The sequence below is a fragment of the Pleurodeles waltl genome, chromosome 3_1, assembly GCF_031143425.1.
Source record: "Pleurodeles waltl isolate 20211129_DDA chromosome 3_1, aPleWal1.hap1.20221129, whole genome shotgun sequence".
Taxonomy (NCBI): Eukaryota; Metazoa; Chordata; class Amphibia; order Caudata; family Salamandridae; genus Pleurodeles; species Pleurodeles waltl.
In genome coordinates this window covers 1,676,948,507-1,676,967,862 of record NC_090440.1, presented here as the reverse complement: position 1 = coordinate 1,676,967,862, position 19,356 = coordinate 1,676,948,507, and the positions used below count along the sequence as shown (strand labels likewise).

The 19,356-nt window shown below is 45.2% G+C and overlaps 1 protein-coding gene across 2 annotated transcripts in view; it reads right to left on the bottom strand.

Moving 5' to 3' along the window:
- Positions 1-12,544, bottom strand: part of OSBPL6 (oxysterol binding protein like 6) — a 566,805-nt gene extending 554,261 nt beyond the window's left edge. The window contains exon 1 of one of the 2 annotated variants that reach the window (XM_069225427.1): positions 12,225-12,544. The gene's annotated coding sequence lies outside the window, so the exon portion shown is untranslated. The remainder of the gene's footprint in view (positions 1-12,224) is intronic. The other variant, XM_069225425.1, reaches the window with a different exon arrangement.
- Positions 12,545-19,356: the final 6,812 nt, after the last annotated feature.

Below are 19,356 nucleotides of genomic sequence, written 5' to 3'. Positions count from 1 at the left end.
CAATAGACAATAGATACATTTTGATATCTCTCTAGGTTATCAATAATTTAGTAATATGTCTCAGCTAGAAGTGGTTGCACGCTAGAGCGACACTATATTTGAACATATATATGAGAAAATTGTAGAATTATTCTAAGGAAATTTGTGTCATTTATATATAGCTCGCTTGCGCAATACAATATAGCAAAAGAACAGTGGCACACATATGTAAGTATGTTATTATGTTATGAATTAGAAATTGTATGAGATGACACATTAGAGGAGAGAATTTGCTATAAGTATTATGTTATATTATGAGGAAGGTTATTTTTCATCAGCATCAATTTTTATGTTTATGTGTATTTTTATATTATTCTTTTTGTATTTTAGTAAATGTATTCAAGATTAGGAAAAGTATATAAATGTGTTTTTTTTTTATTTGAAAACTACACCTTCCAGAATGCATTGTAAATAAGGAAGCACTATGGGGTATAAATAGCAAAAGGGAAAAGGGACTCATTCACTGTGAACAAGACTCCTGGTGGAGTTGAAACGCGTAGGTGGTTGTTATATTGGCATTAATAAATAGGCACTATTGGAACTTCATGGAGTGCAGTGAATACTTTTGTTGAATTATATATATATATATATATATATAAACACATGCATGTATAGACACAAATTCACAAAGCTATGCAAAAAAAACGAGACAGGCCAGATATAAAAGTGAGTGTAAAGTCGTTAGTCCTTCTTTTATGTCTGACCTCTCCCGGTTTTTGCTCCTCAAAATCTGGTCACCCTAACTTTGTCCCACCTAAAGGCACTAGAAGCTAAATCTACATTTTGCTTGCCCCCTTTGGCCAGCCAGTAATTAGCATTTAAATGAGCGTGAAGAAGGTGGAAACTTGTTCCCAGGAGCAAAAAGGCTGAACTGAATGGGCAGAAATTACCCATCTTACCTGACAGAATATGAAGGGGGCTGGGAGGATCTTTTTTGACATGGAAGTGTCAAGTTCAGTTTGACTGTCACATCCTGCTTGACAGGTCTGCTGCTGTTTTGACATTTGGGGTGTACTTCAGAGGCCTCCTCTGTCACAGGCAAATATTAGCTGACACTTGAGCCGGGGCCTTCGTTTGGCCCCTCACCCCTAGCTAGTTTTGCCCAAAATACAGTAGGCCTCTTTTTGAAATTACAGTGCCACGGCCTGTTTAACTGTCCTGCTGGTTTACATATAACATTTGGGGTGCACTTCAAAGGCAAAGGCCAAAGGTCAAAACAGTTCTTGTGTATCCCATGTCTAATTGCTGAAAACTATGTTTTTTTCTAGCAGATTTGTGTCTCTGGGGCTGTTGTGGGTACAGGGACAGCATCAAACTGGATTTTGGCATTAGATGTGGAAGGACACTAGGATTACCATAGTACATTCCCTAAGCATACCCCCCAGCACCAAGAGCCCAGGTTTACTGTGACTGAAGAGTTCTGCCTTCACAAAAATGCCCAAAGTGGGTAGGGTTGTCTCCGGAAACCTTTACCTCATTGGTTAGGTTGTCCCCAATGGGCACTTCCACCCACTAGCTTGTGCCAAGCATAAATATGGCATCTCCAGGAAACCACTTCACAGCAGTTCTAAAAATATGCCTCAGAAAGGACTGAACCTGCTGTCTGAGACAAGCCTAGAAGATTGGATGTGCTTTCTCTCTTGTACTCAGGGCAAGGACATGGATTTCAAGGGTCATAAGGCTGGCCTCTTGTTAAAACTATGGAGACACAACAAGCTACAAGTGGGCTTTTCTTGCAAGTGCCCAACTGACGAGTGGCAAACTGACCTGTGCTGTAACCTCCTACTGGCCTCTGTCTGACACACTGGGAGTCCCTAAATTCCTCTCCTGAGGTCCTGTGGTGCATTGGTAAAATCTTTGACCAGGACAAACCAAGTTAGTGTATCCAATCCATGTTCCATCACGGTCAGTGTCAAATTACACGTAGGCCCTGTTCTCCAGTGAACATTGACTATAATTGGCATCTAGTGTTTGTGGGCTTTAAAAAATCATATCCCCTCGTTAGATTTTTGCCATTGTGGTGCCATTTTGTTTACAAAATTTTGTTCTATTTATCTAAATCATTTTGGGAAATTGTTTGCATTTCAGCTTTATTATTGTTTTAATACTGCATAAATATTGTACACATTGCCACCAAGTTAAGCCTGCCTGTATGGTGCCAATGCTACCAGAGGGTTGACTTCAGGTTTACTTATTGACTTTAGCGGTTCTCCCTGGCAAGAACTGTGATTAATATTTGAGATGGGTTCTTACCCCTTTCAGCTAACCCAATTCCTTACACCCACCCTGTCAATGGCCTCTTTGAGGCCTCTGCCTGCTTACAAATGGTGCAACTATAGTCAGTGTCACATTGCCCATGGCTCACAAAAGGTGTCACTTACATCCACTTCTCACTTACAGTGCCCCCCTTAATGCCTGCTCGAAAATGCAAGGAGATAATGGCTTCAATAAAAGTGTTCCTTGGGCATGTGGGTTGATGAAACTGTAAAACACAGTGCTACTCAATGTAAGTTTGGGGAGAGGTATTTATTGTCCTTCATGTACCCCTACTGCATTTGGTGCAGGGTTTAGAAGTACATATCCTGTGTCATGTAACTGAAATTTAAATACCAGCCTCAAACCAAATTCTGAGAAATTGTAAACAATCCAAAGTGTAGCAAAGAGATAGCTATGTCATTTTAGAAAAAGAGTAGGTTAGACTAGGTGAGAGATATATTGGCAAAGACTGACCAACTATTGTGCAGGGGGCTTGTCAGACGGCAGTCGCCTAAACATTTCTGCCAGTGGTACAACCTTTTTGCACAGGAAATTAGACAATTGTCAGAAGACCACTCAGAATATGAAGATAAAGTTACAGCTCTATTGCGGAAGTAAAACAATCTCCTCTTCCTTCATAGTGTTTTATTGCCATGGAAGCGTTCTTCTTCTTCGCAAGCCCTTTACATCAGATGTTACTGCACATCATATCTGTTTTTTGGAGCTTTTTTCAGAAACAGTTCAGATACATTCATCATTGGCGGGGTTGGTCTATTTTGTTAGCTGGGGAAAACCCCTAAGCCATATCACACAATGGTTTCTATAGATATCTACCTATTCCTTATATCAATCTTTGTTAACATTTTTAGTAGTTAGGTAACGGTTTTTTTCGTTTACATTTCCTGAACTTGCGTTGGACTGTGCGTTGTTTAACCTTTTAAAATACTGCTTTCTGAAGTGTTTCTCCTTACTTCACACCCCTAGCACCTCACTAAAAGTAGTTATTTAGCCGACATGGAAGTACAAAAACGTTAGCACTCTCCCCTACTGGGTGACAGGATAACTCTTCCAGTTAGTATTTGTTTAAGTGTATTTTCTGAGCTTTCAAACAATTAGGGTGTCTCATAAAGATAATATCAGTTTAAATGTCTTCAGTTTTATATGACTTTCTATAAAAGTCCAGAATGGCTTACAGACTTTAGGAGGATTGGATTTTGATGGTTTACTGTGGCTACGCTTTGCACTAATTTTAGTCAGTATTAGAGAAAAACATTTTTTCAAAGATTGATGGTATTTGGTGTTTTAAAATGTTGGTATTAGTAAAAAAGTAGTAACAGTTGAGTGAAGTAAGAAATAAAGTGGTTTTACTACCATTTCAAAGCCACAAACTCTTAAGATCAGTACCACTTGCCTGCAAAACTGCTCTTGACTCAAAGCAGGGAAGACCTGGCCAGCTCTTCAGCTGGACAGCAAATGCTACAAACATGCACAGAATGCTTCAAGCCATGCCATGAATGTGTCAAGATGCATCACTTGCACAGGAGGAGTATCTATTAGATTGGTGGTGTGTCTGCACTCGGCTCAGGGAAAGTCACACATTGTTACTAATGCCTTCATTTTTTATTTGAGACTTATGAGTATTCCCCCACTGAGGAAATATAAAATAAATTACTGTATATTTTCACGATAGCTCCGTGGTTTAAATAATTTTAGAGATAACAAATGGTGCTAGTAAGTTTTATTGGTCGGTGGGGAAAAAGCCTGCTACACTGTTTTGAATGCTACATTTTTCTTACTGCATACAAGATCCTACAAGGACAGAGACCCTCTAACCCTACATCAGCATGGGAGATGTTGGCTTTCTTAAGTAATTGTGTGGATGGACAAATAATACACCAATGGATGCTAAGACTGAATCAGACTGTGCAAAGGAGGATCTGACTCTGCTAGAAAAACATGTGGCAATGTCACTGGCATGTTGCGTGTCTCTGAAGCTTGCTTGAATATCACTGTGAGCCACTGCACAGGAACTGAGGTATGGACCTACTACCCAGCTTAGGCTATATTGTGTTGCACCTTGCAAAGAGTGTGTCGGTGGAGTATGGCTTTGCAAAAGATGGTGCCTGGCTGCACCCCTTGCACCTACTATGGGTCTGTAAAGCATGTTGCGTATCACTAGCATAAGTACCACTGGAAGACTTCCAATGGCAACGAAGATCTCTCACTACTAACCATATCTTATAGTGCATAATGGATCACACTGCTCCAAAGGTTCACAATGGGCCAGTACAATCACTCACCTCCACATTCACCAATGCCCTGTCTCATGTGCTTGGCACCAAGACCTAAAGTATGTAAATATTTAGAGAGAGCATGTAGTGTATTTAATCATGCACCATTACAAATTTATTATAATGTTTGAGCACCAATATACTTTCTTTCAGTATGCATTTACTTGTTTGTGAAAAAGATAAATATATTTTTCAAGGGAAAAAAACATAAAGTGTTTAATTTTCTTGTGTCCATTTTTGGAGTTCATTTTAGATAAAGTAAATGTGGGAAGCAGACATGAAAGGATTGCTTGCAACATGCCCGTCGTCCACAGAAGTATAGTCAGACATGGAAATGTAATATGTTTACAAGACGAGACAACTGAGAGTTCTGCTTGGTACTGAGTATATGTTTACTGTCTGAACTCTCACATCTGCCCATACATCCTTATTATAGCTAAAAGAAATAGCCATTCTGCGCTTTGTCATCAGTGTGATCAGTCTCTGCAAGCAAAAGGAATTGTGAGCTGACAAACATTTCCGCCTTCAAGTGTGTACCCTACACAGAGAATGTGCAGTCCATCGGTGAGCAATGGAAATCGAATGGATTTATGGCACACTGTTTGACTCTAGAAGTCTACCACACTTAGATAAATTTAGAGAAGTACTGACAGTGTTGAAAAGTTAACTGCTATCAATGCGTTTTGTCTACAACCATAAAACAATGTGCGAATTCCATTGCAAACCCCACATTCCATTGTAAGAAAGTAAAAACAGGAAATAAGGAAAATAATATACAATTGAAATTGTTATTGTTGAACGTTATCTTGACTAGCAGATGAAGAGTAGCTGTAGTCCCTGTGGTAAATGTATTTGTGTCTGAATGGGCTGGAATAAGCGGAGAAATCTGCATGTAACTATACTGTGGCCTTATTATATCTATCTGATTCCAGCCAATCAAATACCGCAGTCCTAAAATGACGAGGCAGAGGTGGGGAGTACACAAAGGCAGCTCGGGGCTGTGTGACTCCGAGAGTGTAAAGTGCTACTGAAACTGACTTAAAAAATGCAAAGGCATCAGGTGACGGGGTGCGTTCCGAAAGAAGTCGTTTTTAGGTGCCAACATAAACCACACAGTATGGATAAAGCACAAAAGTGTGTCACAACAGCAACGTTAAGCAGAGTTGCACTAAAGTCCTAAACAAAGTCTTCCAGTACACAAATGGTGCAGCAACATGCATATTCACATGAATTAAATGTGGATCATACTGACAGTATCTACTAGAGCTCAAACATCAGCCCACTGCCCACATTTTGGGCCAAGGAAGTGGCAACCATTAGCCAGCTTGGTATTAGACAAATATATTTCATGTTGGATAAAGGTTATGACAACTACTGTAGTGGAGGAGGCAGGGCTGCGACGGTGATGCATGTACCACAGCTCAGGCTCCCGATCCATGAACTTCTTCCTTCTCTATTTACAGATAAAGTCCAACGATTCCAAAGGATTGCTGAGATGTTGCCCCAGTAAGCTCCAATCAACACTGCTCCATTTTTTTTTTACTTTAGTGAACAAGCTTAAGGGGCAGTGGAGTGTGCAGAAGCGTCACTATGTGTATATATCTGCCTTCTTCTCATATTTCAGTGTACTCTGTTGAATATGCGTGTGGTTTAGGTGTCATATCCCTCCAAAAGATGCTGGAAGAAAACCTTGTCATTTTGGCTGCCCAGGAGTCAGAGGTGACGAGGCCAGTGTGATTAATAGTGAAATCAGGTGTTCCCACATTCTACATAATAATAGCCCACTAAAGAACGAAGTCCTCAAGAATGAATGGTTTTGTAAGCTATCTCTAAAAGCGCTGACAAAAACCTTAGCATCTCTCCATCTCAGAATGGAGAAGTTAACAGGAACCCCATAGGAATGCAACTGTATATATGCTTTTGGTCCATCAGTAACTTGGTAGTCTAGTTTAGAACCTGCCCTTATACCTTTGTGGGCTGTGCAACTCGTCATTGTATGTGGAGAGTGAACCTAGTGAGCCCAGGAGTGCACTTTATCCATTTCGTATGCCTTGAGTCAGAGACGCAAAGCCATGCTCATGTAGAATCACGTATGCAGACGGCATGGAATGATCCTAGGAAGAAAACCTCCATATGAAATCATGAAGGACGAAACATTGTTCACTGGGACCATTCCTTAAAGAGTGGTTGATGAATGCAGCCCCACCTGAAATTGTAGCACACAAAATCTCCCATCAGCCTTAGCAGCTCTAGAGAAGGGCAGACTAAGGGAGGACTGTTCCAAAATGACAGGCTTGATCACCATGGCAACTGGGGAATTTATTCATGCTGGAATTAAGGAGAAACAATAGAAGACAGTGTAGGAAGTGGTACACAGGTTCTGCCACACAGAAAAGCCAATCAAGTGTACAAGGGAAACAGCCTTCACAATGATGCCGTTACCACGCAGGTAAGTATTGCCTTATGCCTTACTACAAATGTTAATCACTGGTGGATGCCAGTAGGTAGTTATAGTTAGGACCATGATTCCATAGGAAAAGATTTGCCTATATCTTGGGAATCGTTTGATGAAGCTTCACAAAATGTATCCACAAAAGTGCTAGTGATTGTTGTTGGGCATGGAAAGTTTTGGGGCGATTTGTCAAGCGGGCCGAGAAAAACAAGGGGGGTTAAAATAGCCCATGTTAGTTCACACAGGACTTTTGAACAGGACTACAGCCTGGACTGCTGGACAGAAATTTTGTACCAAAGACTGTGCTTTTTTATTTAGTGTAAATCTGTTTAGTAGGTTAGGAGAAATTAAAGGAAATCCAAATTTGTATAGCCTAAGCACTGATTTCTCATGGTTAAATTGCTGACAGCCATCTTGGGACCAATATACATGATGGCACTCCATTGAAATGCATTGTAATGAATGGCAGGGTTTGAAAGTCATAAAAAGGAAAACGTATAAAGGGTGATAACAAATGTTACTTACAATATAAATCATTTGTTGTAATTGTGGTGTGTTCTAAGGTGATTTTACTCTGCTGTAATTTCATGCATTATATTTGAGAGAAAACTGTTTTCTCATGATTTTCCTAGAGGTTATGGAAGGTGCTCCGGAAGCTAAAATGAGTGCATTTTTTCTGTAAATCCACACTATCTTTCTCAGTCATATGAGAATGAAGTCTGACACTTCCAACAGGAGCAGACTGTCAGTTGATTGCCTTGTACTACTGCAGCCTCACAGAGTGTTCTAAAGAACTACTAGAGTGCTAACAGTCTACCTTATGACAAAAGTATGGCACACCTGAAGCCATCTTGACTAAGTCAAACTGGTCAAACTTAAAACATTTAATTTAGGAAGGAACAAAATTAGGGGTTTATTTGGCATAGAAATTATGGTCAGTGCTGTAGGGGAAACAGCCTTTACAACAAAGGTTGAACCCTGCATGCCATTACCACACAGGCTTAACCATGCATGCCATTACCAAGCATGCCTTTACAGTGAATAACATTACAACGAAGTTCGTTGTAAAGGAATGAATAGTAAGAACATATTCATTGTAAAGGTTTTACAGGTAAGTATTATGTTTGTGTAACATATATATATGTATATATATATATATATATACACACATATACACACACTGAAAAAAACAAAGGTTACAGGGGACGTTAAGGTTGGGTTCTCAATTTACTCATACAAAACCATAAAAATGTAGCAGTTATAGAGTTATTTCAAGTAACTATAACTAGAGCCCTACACCATGCACTGTTTTATTATCAATGATGTTATTGCAAATGTTGCAGTGATGATATCAAAAATGCCAAAGAAGATGTCACCAAGGATATAATATGTGGAGTAATTAGCTGTGCATGGTGAAGGTGCAAGGTATGGTTACCTTGGGGGGGGGGGTCATGGGTGTCAGCGTGGTAAGTGGCTTTTTAGTGTTTAGGGTGGGTATAGGTTCTTGGGTGGCAAGGGTAATTTTAGGGTTTAGGGTGGATATGGTTTTTTTAGTCAGCAAGGAACTATTAAGGTTTAGGGTGGGTATAGGTTTATGGAAGGTAAGGGTAATTTTAAGGTGGGTATCGGTTTCTGGGTGGCAAGGGAATTTTTAGGGTTTACGGTGGGTATGGGTTTTTGGATGGCAAGGGTAATTTTAGGGTTTAGGGTGGGTATGGGTTTTTGGGTGGCAAGGGTAACTTTGGGTTTAGGGTGGATATGGATTTTTGAGCGGCAAGTGCAATATAAGTGTTTATGGTGGGCATGGGTTTTTGGTTTGTAAGGACACATGTAGGTTTTAGGGTGCGTATGGATTTCTGGATGCAAGGGAATTTTTAGGGTTTAGGGTGGGTAGAAAGAGCAATTTTAAAGTTTAGGGTGGGTATGTATTTTGGTTGAGAATGGAATTTATAAGATGGGTGCAGGTTTAGGGAGGCAAGGGAATGTTTAGGGTTTAGAGTGGGTATAGGATTTTGGATGGCAAGGGAATTTTTATGGTTTACAGAGCGTATGAGTTTTTGGGGTTTATGGTGAGTATGGGTTTTTGGGTGGTAAAGTGTTTTAGTGTGGGTATGGGAGGTAGCTGGATTAACATATAGTAATTGAAAAATACTTTACATTAAAACATAAAAATTCGGTGAAAAAACAAAGGTTACAGGGACGTTATAGTTAGACTTACATTTTAAACTAAGAAAACCATAGAAATACACCTGTCATAGTTATTTCAAGTAAGTGTAACTCGTGCCCTAAGGTAACTATAACTCTCGCCATGAACTGCTAATTACCCCATATATTACTGCACTCCTGGTATCTTTTAGAACACCATTGATAATGTTACTGTAGCATTTGTAGTACAATTGTTGATTAAATAACTGAGCATAATGAGGGTGCGAGTTGTAGTTCCTTGGGGCACGAGTTATAGTTGTTTGAAATAACTAACTATAATAGCTGAATTTCTATTGTTTTGTACGTTTAAAACGTGAGCCTCTTCCTCTACAGTGAGAGAGAGAGGCTGGTGCACATGGTGGTTGTCAACGATCGCATCCTCAATCATGATGTAACAGAAGATCTGCTGAGGAGTGAACAAGGACAAGTTTTGAAAAGTGCAAGCGATCAAGAAAACGACTCTGTTCCATGGGTTAGGCACGAGATCAGGGCTCATAAGGATCGCCTCAACTGATCCATGGAAACCAACTAACCTGCTGGCTTACGTCAAAGGCCAAAACAAATTCAAAACTCATTACAAGATACTTAAGACCCGAAAAAAGTCTACTGCAAGGCAGCAGTCTACTGCGCCTCTACTCACCCAAACCTTTGCATGATGAAAGTCAATGCTGCTATGAATCCCAATAAAACCATACATGCACTGCTATTTCAGCATCCCGGGGACGCCCCAATAAAGCATTAATCTAATTGGAAGGACTTAGCATCACGAATTGCTAATATTTTGCCAAAAACGTTCAAATTCATGCGGGTGTGACCTCTCTGGTTGAAGAAACGTGCAACCAAATAAGCATGTTTGACTAATAAAAGTGCAGTAATTGAACAATAACGTGTAGCTGTGATTTACTCACATATAATTATAAGACGTATAACAATGAAATGGTTGCTAAGCAGTGCAGACCAAACGTAATCAAGTGAGAAGAAAAACATTGTACTTAAATATTGATATGCTAGTGCAGCACCCAATTACATCACAGGCCATGCTTTCTACGTTATTACAGACCTGAACATTTAATATGTTGAGAATTTTGCTTAAGTGTATTGTAGTATGTTGTTATTCTACAATAAAATAATGTTTTTAAAAAACTTTGAATGAAAAAAGCTAAAGTTATTGTGTGTCATGGTCTTGAATGTTAAATCGATTCCATCGATTGGGAGGCTTAGATAAAAATGCACACTACTCAGTACTGGTTCCATTTCGGTGTAATTTGCCAGATGAAAATGCAAGCTGTACATTATGACTTTCCGTTCCCTGCATTGTGTCTCTTGGACATCATTTAAGGGTCATCTCATTGTCCTTTCTCACTGCAGATTTCTGTTCGACCTTGGGAGCATTGTTTCTCCTGCCTGGGGCTGAAAAAGAGCGTGTCTGCATTGCTGCACTCCGCCACAGCAACACCCACGCGAGGCACAATCTAAAAAGTTGCAAACTCAAAATCTAAATGCAGCTCAGAAAATGAATATGATAATTAGGTTGGAGGGGCAGTGGGAGGTGGGTTATTGTTCAGACAAGATCTGGCATGCGCGTGCAGTCAGTAAATTCACATTGCCCTTCTTACTTGAGTTAATGTCACTCCCGGCTGCTACACGTGAACGAGCCGCACCGAGGTCTGGGTCTTCTCATCGCTCAGCAGGTGACGTCAGCATGGCCACTGCTCTGGGATGCTGGCGCATCAGCTGGTGGCTTCCTAGACAGACACCAGGGCGCCCAGGCCAGCACAGCCGTGCCCCTGTCCCTAGCTCACGCGCCAACTCTACCAGTTCTGGAAGTACGCTCCCTCTCAAGAACCTATTCAAATGTAAACTCTCCGTTTGCCACCGTCTAAAGGTTTAGCGCAATCCGACCAACTATAAATGTTGGCAGATTTACAACAGGGAAACGACAAATTAACATGTTTTCCCCTTCTTACGTATCTCGTTGTTAGTTGTGGGTTAGGTCCTTCGTGCCCCGCTGCTGGTCGCCCTGGAGCTCGGGCACCGTGACAGTGTGGTGGGCTGGCAGGCAGCTGGAAACACGCTAGTGTCTGACTGCAGTATAGACGGTGCAATGTCACGGGCTCCCACCCTGCACACATCTTCAGCAAACTGCTGACCCCTAGGGTACTTACGTCAAAAACCTAGAAAGAAGGGCATGGCTCATACGGCACAACCTTCAACTACATGTGTAAATTTAACTGAAAACTGCATTTTCTAAATGCAAAAAACGAATCCTTAATAAAAATCGGAATGCCATTTTCCCCCGGAGGGAGGCTATTTGAAGAGGCACTTCACTCGTTCAATGCCTTGTACGTTGAAAGCACATTGCCCTAGGCCAGTACAATCCACATTTTAACACATGGGATGCCGCACCGTGCTCTGGGCTATGCACGGCCAGCCCTGAACGTGAAATATACAGTGCCGTGGAACCGAGCACAGCCCTGGCCATGAAATTCATCAAATCATGGATTGGTACAGGTCATGTAAATTAAATGCAGCATGTGCAGCCACCGGTAACAGAAATGCTGCATGTGGCCCTTTGGAATGCAAGCACGGTCCTGCACGCGCAACGCATTGCGCACACGCAAACAAGGAACAGCAAAGCCGTGTGCATGAAATGCATGATATACTCTGGGACATATGCTAGCTACACCGATGTGTACATGTGATGGAGCGTGACACGGATCCCTATAAGGCCCAGAACTTAAGGCTGGCCATGAAAACATGCTGTCAATTCAGAAGGTCGCTTAAGCTATCAAGTTCCATTTTTACTGAAACAGCTTGTGGTGCAACAGAATGGAAGGAGGGGGGAGGCAAGAATACTGCAGTGAAAGCTCCCCACCCCCTCCAGTGGTGCGCACAGTTTATATATCCTGGTGTGGAAAAGGTGGACTGCGGGGACATGTGCAGTGCGGCTGCTGTAATGCAGAGAGGGGGTGCGCACCTACCAGAATTAACAGCCAGGCGAACGATGCGCCAGAAGGTTGTGTTGAGATCCCCGCAGCCCTCTCCTCCGGCGCTGATGTCGGCTTCGGCCTCCCGGTAGAAGGCAAGCGCCGCTCCTTCTCTGGAGGGATTTCCTCGAGCAACGAAGGTCTCGGGGTTCCCTCTGCAGGCTTTGCCACAGCGCGCCTCACAGGCTTCGGTCCCCCTTTCTCGCAGTGAGCAAAAAGAAGCCTGTACAATCCGCTAGAGGCCGGTATTGTATAATATTTGGTAGCCTACCGAATGTATGTATCCCCCGTTCACTGGCTCTCTTCGGAACTCCACCCTCGTCACGCACTATTGGCTTTGTGCGCTGGTTAGTCGTAGAGAGATCTATCCCTGCCCCGCCCCTACTGGTGAGCTGCGTCTCAGCAGGGACGGTCGAAGCAAAACAGAGCTACTTTTAAACAGGGACCTCCTGTTTCAGTTCGCTCCCGTTAAACCAAGCAGCCTTTCCATTACCCAGGACCCACATGTTGTACTTCAGTACATTCAGAACCAGCGAAGGAGAGCAAGAAAGATAAATCGTGGGATTTCTTTCCCCCACTAACTTGCTTGGCCTAGGGCAGGGCAGCTGAAAATGAGAAAAGGTAAAATACATTTTTTTTTGCCAACAGAAACAGTAAGTCTCTTTCCTACACCGGGAGACTTGGTTTAAATGTAAAGGTGACAAGCCAGCATATAGATCAGTATGTCCTCACATGCAGAATCTTAAGCGATTATTGGGGGGGTGGGGTTGGGGGAAGGGGGCATTGCCTGTCCACAGGGAGTTGGGAGCAGGGGCTGGCCTCCAGCCAGTGACGAGATCAACTAAGTCATTTGAGTTGTCATCCATGACGTCATAAATGATGTAATATGTGATATCATGAGAAGTGCTTGACAGGGGGCACAAGTTACAATTAGTTTACAAAACTATAACTGGCAAATTTCAGTGTTTTTTGTTTTTAAAAATGAGATCTTATCTCAACACCAAACTATAACATTACTTTAACCCCTTCGCTGACAGGCCTTTTCCCCCTCCTGTGCCGAGCCTTTTTTTGGCTATTTGGTGCAGTTCGCGCTTAGGCCCTCATAACTTTTTGTTCACATAAGCTACCCACGCCAATTTTTTTTTATTTTATTTTTTATTGATTTTATCATATCAAATATATAAAAGTAGAACAACAGTCCCTGCAGAGCAGAATATCTAAAGAGCAATAGCCGCCCACTGCAATATTAACATACATTCCGTACAGGAGAAATCAGACAGGTACACATTGATCATTACAATCCAGTTTGTTCTTCTAAATTTCCCATCCATTAATTGGGGACAGGATCTGTACGGAATTACCACGGGGCAATTTCTGCCAGAGATGCAGTAGTGATAACATACAGTTGGATAAGGGATATCAACAGATATACACAAAAGGGGCAGGTGGGGAATACAACCAGACAACAACAGCCATTCACCTTCCTGACATAGATGCCAGCGTACAGAGGGGTCAGTAATTCGTCCGGGCTTCTTTGGTTCTATCACTCACTCGTCTTGGGCCGCTAAGAAATTATTCAGTGGGGTCCAAATATCTTTGGGTCTAGACCCTTCAGGCATCAGGCTCCAGAAGACTATAAGCTGATCATGACAAAAAGCAGCATCTCTTAGCCATTCAGAGCGGCGCGGCGCTCTCGTCCCGCCCCAGCACATGGCCACTCTACGCTTTGCTAACAGCAATAGTAGGCCCACTAAGCGTCTGTGTGTTGCCCTGATGTCCTCCACGCACCCAAGCAGCGCGATTCTATGAGTGGCAGGAATTTCTAGTTCGACCATTTCAGAGATTGCATTGAAAACTGCCACCCAGAAGGCGTGAACATCCGCACATTCCCACGCCAAATGTAAAAAAACTAGCCTCCGGCGCCCGGCAGCGTGCATCTTCGCGCAACCCCAAGGAGTGCATCCGCACTGGGGTATAGTATAGTCTGTGCAAAAATTTAAAATGCAGCATTCTAAACCTGTAATTTGGCGTCAACGCTCTCATATGCGCACAGCAGGTACGCCACAGAGCCTCCGAGATGGGTTCTCAGGATCCGCCTCCCACGCTAGTCTAGACGGCTCCCGGAGATTATTCCTCTGTTCCTGCATACAGTTATATAATTTGGTGACCAGCCTATTAGGCGACCGCGCGCAGCAGAGAGACTCCAGAGCGCGGAACTCCACCGGGGCCTCATCCGAACTCCACAAGCGGTTCCGCAAAAAAGAACGAACTCGGATCACATACATACGCTGAAGCGCCGTGCACTCGCGACCAGCCAGTATCTCAGATACATCAAGCAAGTGATCATCCATCATCCAATCTCTCAACTCAGTTAGGCCAGCGTCTCGGAGAAACCCACGTACTCCACCGTCACGATACAACTGCTCGTCAGCTATCGCCATTACCGGTAAGGAAGGAGCTAACAGGACCGAAACCCCGGACCGCCGCATCAACATACCCCACACCCGCATCGTACATGCCACCGTGTCAATCCCCCGCACCCGGGACGGTACACGTCCTCCGAATGCTCTCGCCAGGTCGTCCGGCCACACAGAGTCGCTCTCAGGCGCCAGGTGCGGCAGATAACAGATAGGATTCAGCCAGTAATACGCATAGTGCGCCTGAGCACATAGATAATACAGCTCCATATCCGGCGCAGCGAGCCCACCTAGTTCGAATGGCAATGTCAGCCTCTCCCATGAAATACACGCGCGTCGGCCCGCCCATACCAGGCAGATCAGTGCTGAGCGCAGACGCCTCAGGTAACTTCTCGGAAGAGGGAGATTCACAAATATGTACAAAAATTTTGGTAGAACTACCATCTTTGCAATAGCAATACGTCCTATCAATGACAGCGGGAGGGTTCGCCAGGACTCTACCTTCCCCTCCAGCCACGTCAGAGCAGTGCCATAGTTAGCCAGCCACAGCTCCTCCACATCACAACTCAGCTGTATACCCAAATACCGCACCGGTCCATCCGCCCACACCAGAGGGTATCGAGAGTCATACCGCTGCACCCTGGGGGTCAAAGGCAGCACCACTGATTTAGACCAATTAATATTAATACCTGAAAAGGTACCAAAACGCATGATCTCATCAAGTAGTGCATCCAGATTCTGGTCGGGATTCTGTACATATAATGCAATATCATCTGCATACAGAGATATCAATATTGGTCGCTGCCGGAATTGCAATCCTCTGTCGTTATAATTCTGTCGGAGCCGGGCCGCTAGGGGCTCCATTGCCGCAGCAAAAAGGAGAGGGGATAGCGGGCAACCCTGGCGTGTGCCGCGCGCAACAGGGAACGGGGCAGATACATTCCCATTAAGGCGCAATCTAGCAGTGGGCAATGTATACAGCAATCTAATCCAGCGGAGGAAGCGCGCACTAATTCCCACCCGACCCAACAGAGCGAACATATAGTCCCATGTCAAGGAATCAAATGCTTTAGCTGCATCCAGGAAAACAGCTGCCGCATTGTCATCTTCTACCAGTGTTCCCGCTACCGCGAAAAAGGTGCGCAAATTGTGGCCCGTAGACCTTCCCGGGACAAAACCCGACTGATCCGGGAGCACCAAACTGGGGAGAAGAGGCTGTAGCCTCGCTGCAATCATCTTCGCTAGGATTTTGTTGTCAATATTTATCATGGAAAGCGGACGGTACGAGTCGCATCGGGTCGGATCCTTTCCAGGCTTCAGGATTGTCACTATCAGTGCCTCCCGGAGCGAGGTCGGGAGCGACCCAGTCTCCAGGGCTTCTGCATAGACCTCCAATAGTCGAGGGGCTAATATATCCACATAGTCTTTATAAAACGCAGAGGTTAGGCCATCCAGTCCAGGTGACTTCTCTCCAGGTAAGCCGCGTATGGCCGCAGTCACCTCCTCCACTGTGAATGGTTCATCTAAGTATTTCCTATGCACCTCATCAAACCATATTAACGCAATATCCTCAAAGGGCATCTGTGCATCAGTCACACCAGCTCCCATCGGAGCTGCATAGAGCCCAGCGTAAAACTCAGTGAACACCTGCATAATTCCTCCCGATCCCGACACACTCTCACCCCCTCCATCCATGACCTCAGAGACATAGTCATTGGCCCAAGGTTTACGAAGTAAAGCTGCCAATGTACGTCCAGCCCTTTCACCCTCCCCATACTGACGAGCGCGAGCCTCCCTCCTGAGGAAGCTAATTTCCCTAAGAGAAACCTCCTCATACAGCGATATCTCTTGGCGGATCTCCGCAAGGACTTCATTAGACCAGTTAGATTCCAGTCGTCTTTCCAGCTCAGCAAGCCGTGACTCAATTTCAGCCATCTCTCGTCTCAGTGTTTTAACTATACCGTGTTGTTTCGAGATACAAACCCCTCTGATAACAACTTTAAATGCCTCCCAAAGGGTTCCTGGGGACTCCACCGATCCCTGATTCTCTGCAAAGTACATTTTAATCGCCTCCCCCAGTTCCTCACGGAAGGCCGCATCGCAAAGCGCCCCCCTAGGCAGCCGCCACATAATAGATCTACCTAGTTCAGTCGGTATCTCCAATTCCAGACACACCGGCGAGTGATCTGACAGCGTACGAGGAAGATGTTCAACCGCTCTAGTCCAGGCCAGCATGTCCCTGGAACCCAGCCAGCGGTCAATACGAGACCAGCTACCATGCACATAATTCAGACATGTACCCTCTCTCGCCACTCCATGCCGCTGCCGCCACAAGTCAACTAGCGCACCATCACGCATCACGGCCTCCAAGGCCCTAGCCGCCGCAACATGTTGCATCCTGGCCTTACTCTCCCTGTCCAGCTTGGCATCAAGTACGACATTAAAATCTCCCCCCCCAAAGCACCGCACCCGGCCCCAACGACTCCACCAGGCGCCACAGCTCCATGAAGAAACCTGGATCATCAACATTCGGCCCATACACAGCGACTAGGCGGCACGGCTTGTCCAGTAACACACCACTCATCAGTACATATCTGCCATTGGGATCTACTAGAACTTTTTTCGTTCGCCACTGCAGACCCTTGCGAATAAGGACTGCGACTCCACTGGAGTAACCCGAGTATGTTGAGCAATGCATCTCACCTACCCACCCAGATTTTAGTCTGTGTGTTGTGGACTTCACTAAGTGTGTCTCCTGAAGCATACATACATCAATTGCATGTCTCTTAACATATGCAGCCACAAGTCAAGCTTTCCTACTATCATTAAGCCCTCGTACATTCCAAGTCAAACATCTGATCCCAGATACTTCCTCACCTCTCGGCCCCATCCACAGTCAGCCAGTCTTGCACGCAAAGGCCAATCCCCACCTGCCATAAAGTTCGCAAGGAAACAAATAGAACATTCATACATAAATGAAGGGACAATACCCCACTAACATGTGAGAAACCCCCCCACCCACTCAGGCCCCCCATTCGGACCCAACTAATTACCCACCCATCTTGGCCCCAAAACCCTCCTCGAAAACAAGAACAGTGAATAATAGGACTCATCCCAGGGGCTATGACCGGCCTAGTATCTTTCCACCCAGATGGCATCGGGAGAGAGGGCCCATGGGCCAATCACCAGTCACTTAGCAGCCGGGACCAGGCAAGGAGCAGCCGGCGCGCCCCAGCAGTTCCAACAATGGGGGTCAGGTCGATCGGAGCATATTAGTCATTGTCACTTAGGGCAGCGCCGTCACTGCCGCGGCCACGGCGCTCTGCGGTCTCCCGCTCCCTCGGCAGCTGTCGAGCAAACTTGGTCGCTTGTTTCAAGTCCGTGAAATAGTGCATCTTACTCTCATGTCGCACCCTCAGCTTGGCAGGATATAACAGGGCAAAGCTCACACCCGCCTGAGATAGCAGTCGCTTAACCGGCAGAAAGGCACGTCTCTGGGACTGCACACCAAGTGTATAGTCTGGGAAGAAATTTATTTCGGAGTTCTTATAAAGTAACGGACGTCTCTCCCTTGCCAGACGGAGTACAGCGTCACGATCACGGTAGTTTAATAGACGTGCAATAATTGGACGTGGGGGAGTCCCCGGAGGGGGTCGGGGTCCCAAAGATCTGTGAGCTCTTTCAACCACCAGCATCCGAGAGAGCTCACCGGCGAACAACTCAGACAACATCTGTTCAATAAAGTCTTCCATTCGCCCCATATCGGTCGCCTCCGGCAGTCCCACAATTCAAATGTTATTGCGGCGTGATCTTGATTCCAAGTCCTCGTTCTTGTTACGTATGACCTCAAGGATTCGGTCCATACGTGCGATCTGTTCCCTGTCACCCCGGCGTGCATCCTCTATCTCAGATGTACGTGACTCCAAGGCCTCAAGCCTGGTGTCGTGATCGTCTACGCGCGCCCTAATGCGGTCAAGCCGTTCGGTGACATGATCCAGTTTGGTGTCAATGCCCGCCAGGCTGGCCTTAAGTTCCAAAAACATGGACTTCACCGATACCTCAGGGCTATCCTCTCCGTTCGGCTCCTCACAGGGCTGGGAGCTAGCAGCAGCGTTCTTTTTTTTCCCCCCTTCGAAGGTAAGTTTGGCCTGACGTTGATCAGCCTCACCCATAGTTACACCCTGCTTCAACACCTCCGACCGGGTCCAGGTAAGTAGAGCCAAGCAAAGGGAGGCCCAGACCCCAGCAACCTCTCCAGTTAACGCAGAGCTCACCGCGGGCTCCTGCTTCAGCAGCTGGGCTCGTCAAGTAACGGGATCTCAGAACATCGGCTTATCCTCACAGGCCCAATCAGCCCGCACTGCTCATCCGGGTAGTCGCCACTCGTACACCCTCCTTGGGCCACCGCAGTCACAGCCTTCACCGCCCTGCCTCACTTCGTATCCCTGAGTTAGAGGCCCGAGGGGCCCGCCCGAATGATCAGTCCGTTTTCCCAGATACCAAGTAAATGAAGCTACGAACCTCGAGGGCCCCCTCAAGGCTTTGCCTCGACGGCTTGTCTCCTTACGGGCCTCCTCCTCGCCCGTTTAAGCCGCTGGGCCCAGAGATAGCTTCAGGGCCCGTCAGAGCCTCTTCCGCGTTAGCGCCACCAGAGCCAAGCTTATTGCAGGGCCGCGACGCGACCACGTCGCCGAATGGCCCCCAGACGC